Consider the following 10,268-nt stretch of genomic DNA (forward strand, 5'->3'; position numbering starts at 1 on the left):
CAGTGGGACTTAACTACTAAGGGGGGAAATGCACAGGTCTCCATGAAATACATTTCAGTCTCTCTTGTTCTTTTTTATTTAATAGAGGAAAGAATTCAGAATAGTAATCAAATATCTGCTGTTGGCAGTCAATGTCAGGTTTACATTTGTATTGGCGGCTTATATAATGCAAAATCAATATACCTAGAAGGGGGATGAGCTGGAGAACATAAAATTCACTGCATCCTTGATGTTTTATCCCTCTTTTATTTAGTAATCACCTCCTAGGGTGTTGTTTTTTTAAAAAAACACACACCCTAGGAGGTGGTGTTTTTTTTAAAAAACACACCACATGTATTTCTTGAACCTGAGCTCTTTTATTTAGGAACGTAATACAGTTTGTTGCTCAGATGGAATACGTATTATTCTTCACTGGACTGAATCAAATGGGCCTTTTCAAGTTCTACAAGGAAATAGTTGGGATTGAATCTGGGATCCTTTGCAAAAGCAAATCACATGTTCTCCTACTGAGCGATAGCACGTACTGCTGTTAGAACATCTTCTCTAGCAATTAAATGTCCAAAATTATTTAATGTTGGCTATGTCAACTGATGACTATGGCCACCTATGGGCTAGCTTCAGCAAGTTTCCCCTTATATTGACAGATGCTGATTTCATTGGCCTTCCCACCCACCAATATATTGTTACAAAAGTTGAGTACCACCCCTGCTCTCTGCTGAGAGGTAGGAAGATTCCAGGGGGTTCCAGGCACTCAGCCAGGGCCTGTGCTCCTTTGGAGAACTGAAGGCGAGACAGAGACTTCTCATAGCTTTAAGAAATAGGATTTATTCACATCTTTGCACCTTCAGCCTGCATGGAGGGAGTCCCAGATCCTACAGCATGGTCATTTCAAGAGGGGCTTGTTCCCCACAGAAGTGCAACACTCAATCTCTAAGGCATCTCTCCTGATTTCTGCTGTTTCTAACAACTAAGCCTGCTTCATTCAGTTGCATTTTAAAGGCCAGTCCTTTTGATGCTTTGCAGTACTAATAGTTAATCTCCCCAGGTCCTCATTGAAAAAAGGAGTTCCGGACTTCATCAACACTTGTTGATTGACTAGGATTAAAGACTGGTACACACTCAAGACATTTGCCTAGGTTAAGTAACTCTTCCCATGCTAATTGCTGATCCTCAGAAGTAGGTCCAGACATTCCAATGCACATGGATCTTGTTAACATTCTCAAGGTCTGACACACAGTCTTCACACATCAACACGAATTAAACACCTCACACCCCTTGCATAACTCCCTTTCTAATACACATAGAGACTGTCTTATAACGTATCCCAGTTATACAAGTTCTAATTGAATCCTAATGTTTACTAAACCTAAACATTTAGCACAATATATCCATTATATCATCGTTCCATTTTTAAATGTTGTAACCTGCCCCTGGGACTTTAAGATGAAAGGTGGGTAGTGAATAATAACAATAAGAATAATTCTAGAATCTAAACCTTTTGAGGACTGAGTTTTCTTGCAATATTTGCTCAAAGGGTATAAGTTGTCTAAGAGCATTTAGTATTTTATAAGTAACAAACTTGATGTACATTCAGCCAATTTATCTGTATTCCTTGGAATGGACCCCAATTCTTATGTTCTTGTTCTTGGTTTTGCAGCTGGCTAAAAATCTGACATTATCTATCTATACATGCAAACATAGCACTAAATCTTCTGCAGCGTGGAAAGTCCATTGCCTTTCCACTTGTCATTTATAGCAGAGGAGTCAGGATTGGGTAACATTAAGAGGTGCTTGCCAGGAAGAACCCCATCTCTTCTCAGTGCCATCCCAGGACATATTGCTGCCTGGAATGGAGCCCAAATGGCTAGAGGCACTACTAGAGGCACTACTGTCAAAAGTGTCTTTGCACCTTTCAGATTTCAGCACCTGCCTTCATGTATCTCCCCCCTCCCCCAATGATTCTGCCTGAAGCAGGTTACTTGCTTCACATTCTGCAGCATAGCAGTGCTGGCCATGCCTGTCTTGGGAGCTTGAAAAGACCCTAAGCCACCACGCAAAAGAGCTGCCATCTGCAGTTTACTGATAAAGACTAAGTCAGCTGATAACAGTTTTTGTGACGTCTCTTTCACTGCTATACCTCTGGTCCTCTCAGTGGCTAATAAAAATTCCCAGGGGGAAATAAGCTTCTAATTTGGATTTGCAAGCATTGCATATTCTGTTACCCATTATTATCAACTCCAGACCATGGCAAGATGATTTGCAACTGGAGACCATATATTGTTTAAGGCATGCAGCGGCTATCCATTCTACATCCTGTTTTAGTTAAGGCAACAATAAGGAAATGTTTCAACTCCCTTCCTGCTTAAAAGTTAAAACTTACAGAAGAACAAGTAGCTGTTAAGTACATTTGGCGGGAACCAAAACACACAATAAGGCAATACTTTTATCAGGGTCAACTGAACTGCCACAAAATAGTGAGCAAGTTTTCAAGTTCTCCAGAGCCCTTCATTAGGTAGAATGTTAAAAAGCAAGGAGCTAGGAGGGGTGCAGTCGCTTTGAAGCCTGCAGTTTATAAGCATATTAAACTGGAATACAGATCTTTTGCAGTCATAATTGGATTTGCCTCTTAAGGTGCATTGTAGAGTGTAAGGACATCCTGGGCTACTGGGACAAAAAATAAAATAAAATAGATCCTCTGTTTTTAAGAGCCTAAAAGATAGTGGCTATTTGGTCCTGGAAGTGCAGAATTATATTACAGTGGTACCTCGGGTTACATACGCTTCAGGTTACATACGCTTCAGGTTACAGACTCCGCTAACCCAGAAATAGTGCTTCAGGTTAAGAACTTTGCTTCAGGATGAGAACAGAAACAGTTTCAGGTTAAGAACAGACCTCCGGAACAAATTAAGTACTTAACCCAAGGTACCACTGTAGTAAGTTGTATGAATGGATCACATGGGTGAATCATTCTTTGAGACATTATACGGACACATGACACTCAATTTTAAATGGCAGGAAAGAACTGTATGCCAGTACACTGTCCCAAATTTTGTCAATGCAGGATTTGGTGTAAACTGTACTAGTTGATCACAAGATATACCGTAGCTTGGGGAACAACCCGGTGTGACTGCATAATCAGTAACAGTTCCCACCATTCACTCCTGTTTCTGTTCATTGTCTTAGTCTGAACCACTTCATATTTCTTTTGCCTTAAGAAACAGATGTATTTGTATTTTTGCATCAAAGCATGAACTAGGTAAAGATATGTTCTCTGGGTTTTTTGCACAAATAAAACTTTTTTTCTTTTACAGAACGTCAGTCACTCAGTTCTAACCCCAATATATGAGGAAGACAGGATGGGAAAGAGAGATTGACCAAATGTTTGATTAAGGGCTTAACCACATTTCCTAGAAAGCATGGGCCTGAGTGGTTCTGCCTTTGTCCCGCTGCCTTCCCCTGTAAAACCGCTCTTTAGCGATAAATCAGAATAAGCAGCAATCTGCAGGAAACCTTATTGCTGTTCACTCCAATTCACTGCTAAACCATGGGTTTCCCTGGGGGAAAGCAGGGATGTCATTAAGCCACACATCATTGCCAATGACGTCAGACAGGTAACCTGAACATAAGTGCTGTTTGGATGCCATATCACCCTTCCACCTATAGCCTCTCCTTTGCACCCGATTGTGTGGTTAACCTTGTTGATTTTTGAGGGAGCTGGGATATCCCACCACTGACATCTCTCCAATAGTTTGGAGCAGCAGACGGTCATTTGGGGGGTAAAATCCATTAAGAGAGCCCAGTTCTGCAACGATGGCCCAGATGAGGCCTATGCCCTTCCTAGGACCAAGGTCATTCTCACCTTTCTGGATGACTAAGAGATCAGGTGGACTGGATGCCTTGATTTTGGATGGCAAGAGTGGCATCAGCTGCTCCCATCGCATACCCCTGCATCTGAACCATGTAATCTGGACATCTGAAGGCAAACTGAGTCCATGGCCTCGGGAGGAGAATGAAACATGGGCCCTTGCCCAGTGAACGATCCTGTGGCTGCGTATCCAACTTCTTTTGGGTGCCATACCTGAAAGTGAAGAAGTCAACAGGACATACTGAGTGATGGAAGGGGAGTGTGAATGTATTGCCTGTTGGATTCAGAGAGCCACCTGCCCAAAGCGTTAATTTCATCCCCTGGCAATCCGTGAGTGGATGCTATTGTTGCAGCACTGATTCTGAAGGAGTGGGGGGCAAAGTTGGCAGGAGGGAGGCTGCAAGCTGCTATGGCTTTACTGAGGATCCGAGAGAATTGGTGCCCGGCCAGTAGGGCCGTTGTCAAATTCTCTCTTTACCATCCTCACTTTCTCCTGACTGGCCATTTCTCCTTCCTGCCATGATTAGATGATGACTCGATGCTCTGTCTGTCACAAACGGATGCACAATATTCATGAATATTTTGCAGAATATGGATGCCCATCAAAGCAATGGTTTACACGGATATGGACCAATAGGTGCTGCATGTTTGCAAGGAATCTCGGTAGTAGGAGGACTGGATTGCAGCAGGGGTAAACAAGCCCTTACACCACATTAGTTTGTCAGGCTTTCCAGAAGATATAACATTAGCAGGAACATGAAAGATACTGCTAAAGGAAAGGGCAGGGACATGCAGATTGTTTTTCTTTTCCAAAATGTGTGTTACTCAAGGGCAACCATTGCCACAGTAACCAAAAAAACAAACAAACAGCCATTTAAAAACTATATAGCTACAAGACAGCTAACTTTAGTCATAATTAAGTGCACTTGGTGGTTGGGCAGTGTTCTCGAAGCTACAATCATGAGTCTGACCAAACTGCGGGAAGCAGTGGAAGACAGAAGTGCCTGGCGTGCTCTGGTCCATGGGGTCATGAAGAGTCGGACATGACTAAACGACTAAACAACAACAAAGCGCACTTGGAAATCATAAAACTTAAAGTTACAGTGGTACCTCGGGTTACAGACTCCGCTAACCCAGAAATAGTACCTCGGGTTAAGAACTTTGCTTCAGGATGAGAACAGAAATTGTGCAGCAGCAGCAGGAGGCCCCATTAGCTAAAGTGGTGCTTCGGGTTAAGGACAGTTTCAGGTTAAGAACGGACCTCCGGAACGAATTAGTACTTGCAACTAACTTGTTTTTGTGGGACCCAGTGATGGAGGCAAATGCTGGGAGGTTGGTTTTTCAGAAGCATTCTAGCAGCAATAGTTCCTGACTAGAAGTGTGTGAAAATAGCTCCTAGGTTGTGTTACTCTGGGGGTGGCTTCTGCGTTGATCATTTAATATAATATTTGAACTTTCATATATAAATCAGTCTTCCCAACCTGATGCCATCCAGATGTTTTGGGCTACAATTCTCAGCTGCCCCTGTTAACATTTATATATGTAAAAAAATGTATTCTTTTTGCTTCTTAAAGGCATTTCTGTTTTGTCTCAAGCTTCAAGAATTCCTGCTTTATCTCGAAGATCAGCCCGCATAATTTGTCAGTTTACTTCTTCAGGAGGCTTGAGTTCCAAATCCACATAAAGGTTGCTGGAGCTGTTCTGCTTTTTTCTTTTTTTATTAATATCTATTCGAACAGTGAATATATTATTGATTTTAAGTTGTCCTTTGACTAGTTTTCCTTTCTGTGTTAGGTTTTTTTGCCATTGCTAAGATACACAATTTTGAATGCTATTGTCAACTGTTGTTCCTTTAAAATCTTTCCAAAGCCTTGATATGATTAAGCTTGCTGTTGTCAACATATGATTAATTCTTTAATTTGGATATCATAAGTATTTATCAAACTGGTGATAAATAATACATTTTGTGAAGTAGTTTTCTTTCCTGAAACACCTTTTCCTCAAAATAAATAAACATTTGGACACAGCCATCATATGTGGTAACAGGTACTGCTGTTATACTCACACATCCAAAAATAAGGAGTTATTTATATAGGAAAACTCCTGCATTATACCACCTGTGGATGCATTTTAAATATTGTTTTTCATGTAGGTAAATAAATTTAAAATATTTATTGTCCCAGATTGTTTTCCAGTCTTTTGCGCTAATTTCAGTTTCTAGATCCAAGTCCCCTTTTTTAGACTTTCCAGTGTACCTGTGTGTGGTATCTATGTTTAGATATTTGTCTTTCTTCCAGTACAGTAAGTTGAGTTGCTTATCAACTTGCTCAATTATGTATACCCTTGTATTACATAAAAACCATGGGTGATAATTCAGTGTTAGAGTAAATCCATTGAAATAAATGGATTTGAGACACACAATTCAAGGGGAGGAGCCATAGCTCAGTTGTAGACCATGCGCCTTGCATGCAAAAGTCCCCAGGTTCAATTCCTGACATCTGCAGGGAGAGAATCCTGTCTGAAACCCTGGAGGGCTGATGCCAGTCAGTATCATTGGCACTGAGCTAGTCGGACCAATGGTCTGACTCAATATAAGGGAGCTTCCTGTGTTCTTAACACCACAATGGTTGTTAACCTTAAAAAAAACAACAATCAGGAAAATAATTCTGGCCTGCATACTGTTTTCACTTGCAGTTTTCTCAGTAAGTTATATGATCCATGCTCATCTCTATTTTTAGCAGTCTATGCTAGGGGTGTGTGCTGGCTGCAAGATTCAACTTGCTTTGGGAAACGGCCTAGTTTGTTTCTTAGCTGCTCTGTGCCCAATTCAGTTTGTTAATAGGGACTAACTGCATTAGAGCTGTTAAGAATTTAGCTCTGTTCCCTCCCCATTCTTTATAATGGGGAGTCTAAAAGCAGTTATATATATTTTTCCTTTTCAGATAAATTTTTGATATTTGAGGGGATAGCAGCAGAGGCAAAGTCTGTATTTCATTTTCTACCAGAATTTGATGCAATTTGCAGTCATTGTAACCCTTTCTGGGGGAATATTCATGCATATCAAATTTCAGAATGATGGATGCAGTGGTCCCTAGGGAAGAACTCTGCTACCCCCCAGAGGGCCCCTAGGTGGCGCATCGGAAGATGGCTGACAATAACATCTCTCCGACCCACACAAGGTAATTTGGAGGCTATGATGGGGGTAATTAGCCTCCTTAACCCCCCCCCAGGATTGTGGGGGGGATGGCCCTTGCCTGCTGTGCCCTATACCACCCCCGAATTTGTGGGGGTGGGGGCACTAGGCACAAAGCCCTTCTGTGGGATTCCGGCACTCCTGGACGCCGTCCCTGATCCGCGCCACTAGTTGTAAGAATCTTCAAAAGAAACAATTTGGACGAGATAAATTGCACATACTTCACGGAAAAAGGGGGAGTAAAGACTGCTGACAGAAGAGATCTCTGATAACAAGACAAGAATAAAATATGAGAAGATACGTCAAGATACGGTACGACAAATGACTGAGGGGGGAGGGGGAAAATCTGCCTTTCCTTTTTTTATGTGATTAAACAAGAATCCCCTCCCCTAATGAGTTAGAAAAGGACTTAAGCTGTGGATTTAAGGCTGTGTGGAGATAAACTTTCGAACCAAAGCAATGTTTCAAGACGAAGCTGGTAAGCTAAGAGTTTTGGAATGACGCAGTTAAAAATGCCGTCACCATTTTGGGAGGCATTGTTGGAGCTCTTGGGTCTGGGAGGAGAAAGACAGAAATAGAGTTGTTTACATATCGTGGATCAACTCCTCGGTGGGGCTTAAGAGTGACAAATGCCTAATTTATGATGGAAAGAGCGATGTTATCTACGAAGGAGATATATGGAAACCATCTGGACTTAGATTGGAGGAACGGGAAATTCACACAGGATTATTATATTTGCTTATCGGCTTAAGGAGACTAACGGAAGAGATCGTAAAGGAAAAAGAGAAATTATATGAACAAGATATGATGGGGAAACACCAAGATAAGACTGGATAGAATTATGAACTTTGTCTGGACTGATTGGGACTGATTTGGACATTAACGCAGTAATAAGAAGATGATCTGAATCCCCCTTTGGATCTTGAAGTATGGGTTCCCCCAACAAAATTTAAAAAATTGGCTTTGTAATTTGGAATTTATGTGATGTGATTTACTTTGATGTGATTGGCCAGTTAATAAAAATTATTTTTTTTTAAAAAAGAACTCTGCTACTCTCAAATCATTGGTGAGAGTGTGCTTCTCTCACTTGCCCCCCCAAACATATTTTTGGGGTATACAGGCTGGGAGAGAGAGCTGTCTCTTTTGATTTGCATAGCAGGAGAAAGTGGTGGAAAAATTGCATAAATCCTCAGGAAAGACAGGTGGGAAAAATATAATTCCATTGACTTGTACAGGAGAAGGCACAGATCCACAGAAAAACATAGTTGTTAATCCCTGGACCTGTCATGTTTTTAGGCTAGACCTGATCCTCGAAACAAAAGATCCCCCCTGTCTCACGATTCCCTTCCTCTTGAGCTCTAGTCATCTTGGTCTTGCTTCTCAGGCTTCACAAGAATATTTGCATACTGAAAATCTTGAAAAACCTATCCTGCACATAGAACAGTAGCCCATCAGGGAGAAGAGATCAGTCTGACCTCCCTCAGTGTGTTATTCTTCTTTATTCAGGGAGTATTCCCCCCCCCCAAGAGGTATTCAAATAGACCACTTCCCCAGAGATGCTGTTTTTTGTGAACTGGCCTGTATTTTAGGGACTCTGAGGGAAAACACAAGGATTTAATGGGGCAAAAAGAGAACGACACCTGAGTTTCAACAATTTCATGGTGCAGGGTGAGGGTTTGCATAATTGAATAGCCCTCCATTAAAATAATAATAGTCCAAAACCAAACTCCTTTCTCTGTCAGAAGATCAGATTCCATCTAGTTTTCTATGTACAGTAATGTGATTTTTGTGTGTGGAAAAGCATTCAGCCCCAAGAGTTTCCAGCTGCCTTCTGAAGTGGTATTGCCAAGACAGTTTTACTGCTTCAGTCACAGCTACAAATGCCTGACTTAACCAATTTCCCCTGTGCTATCCTGCAAAGGTGCCTCAAGCTCTCACAGCTAAAGAAACAACAACAGCAGCCTTTCTGAAGGTTATGCTCAGCATAGCAGACAACTGCCTGTATTTAATAGTAATCCTTATCTCGTAACCATAAAAGCCCAAGTTTCCATGTGCACTTCGAGGATAAGCACGTACTGAGAGGTTTGGAGGTGTGACCTACAACTTCTGCAGAAAACAGTTAAATATAATCCTGTGCTTATTTGCTTCCGTGGAAGAGGTTGCTGTCAGAGATGCTGCATTTGCCAGACCATCCAAGCTCAGGGGAAAGAGTATACAACTCGACGCCTTCCTCAGGTTTAGGACTCCCAGAAGCCTTCAGTGTATTTACTGGTTCCAGCAACAGGTCTTATGAGCCTCTTTCCATTGCAAATAAGTGGATTCACCCCCACCAGTAAAACAAAACCCACTCATAATGCTTTCAAAATGATCTTCAGAGAAGGAAAAGTACAGAGAGAGGCTACCCAAATGCTGGATTTAATATTGTTTTTGGACAGTAAAGGTGGTGCTGTGGGTTAAACCACAGGGCTTAGGACTTGCCGATCAGAAGGTCGGTGGTTCGAATCCCCGTGACGGGGTGAGCTCCCGTTGCTCGGTCCCAGCTCCTGCCAACTTAGCAGTTTGAAAGCATGTCAAAGTGCAAGTAGATAAATAGGTACCGCTCTGGCGGGAAGGTGGGACGCGGGTGGCGCTATGGGTAAAAGCCTCAGCGCCTAGGGCTTGCCGATCGAAAGGTCGGCGGTTCGAATCCCCGCGGCGGGGTGCGCTCCCGTCTTTCGGTCCCAGCGCCTGCCAACCTAGCAGTTCGAAAGCACCCTCGGGTGCAAGTAGATAAATAGGGACCGCTTTCTAGCGGGAAGGTAAACGGCGTTTCCGTGTGCAGCTCTGGCTCGCCAGAGCAGCGATGTCACGCTGGCCACGTGACCCGGAAGTGTCTTCGGACAGCGCTGGCCCCTGGCCTCTTGAGTGAGATGGGCGCACAACCCCAGAGTCTGGCAAGACTGGCCCATACGGGCAGGGGTACCTTTACCTTTACCTTTACTGGCGGGAAGGTAAACGGCGTTTCTGTGCGCTGCTCTGGTTCACCAGAAGCGGCTTAGTCATGCTGGCCACATGACCCAGAAGCTGTACGCCGGCTCCCTCGGCCAATAAAGCGGGATGAGCGCCGCAACCCCAGAGTTGGTCACGACTGGACCTAATGGTCAGGGGTCCCTTTACCTTTACCTTTGGACAGTATGCATACCCTCGAACATTTCTCCGATGGAAATAGGG

The 10,268-nt window shown here is 42.8% G+C and overlaps 1 protein-coding gene across 1 annotated transcript in view; it reads right to left on the reverse strand.

The window, feature by feature from the left end:
• The window catches only part of LOC309360063 (olfactory receptor 6V1-like), a 114,108-nt gene extending 109,631 nt beyond the window's left edge, over nucleotides 1-4,477 (reverse strand). Inside the window, exon 1 of the mRNA XM_081894617.1 lies at nucleotides 3,860-4,477. The gene's annotated coding sequence lies outside the window, so the exon portion shown is untranslated. The remainder of the gene's footprint in view (nucleotides 1-3,859) is intronic.
• Nucleotides 4,478-10,268: the final 5,791 nt, after the last annotated feature.

This window comes from Podarcis melisellensis (genome assembly GCF_964234715.1).
Source record: "Podarcis melisellensis genome assembly, chromosome: 17".
Taxonomy (NCBI): Eukaryota; Metazoa; Chordata; class Lepidosauria; order Squamata; family Lacertidae; genus Podarcis; species Podarcis melisellensis.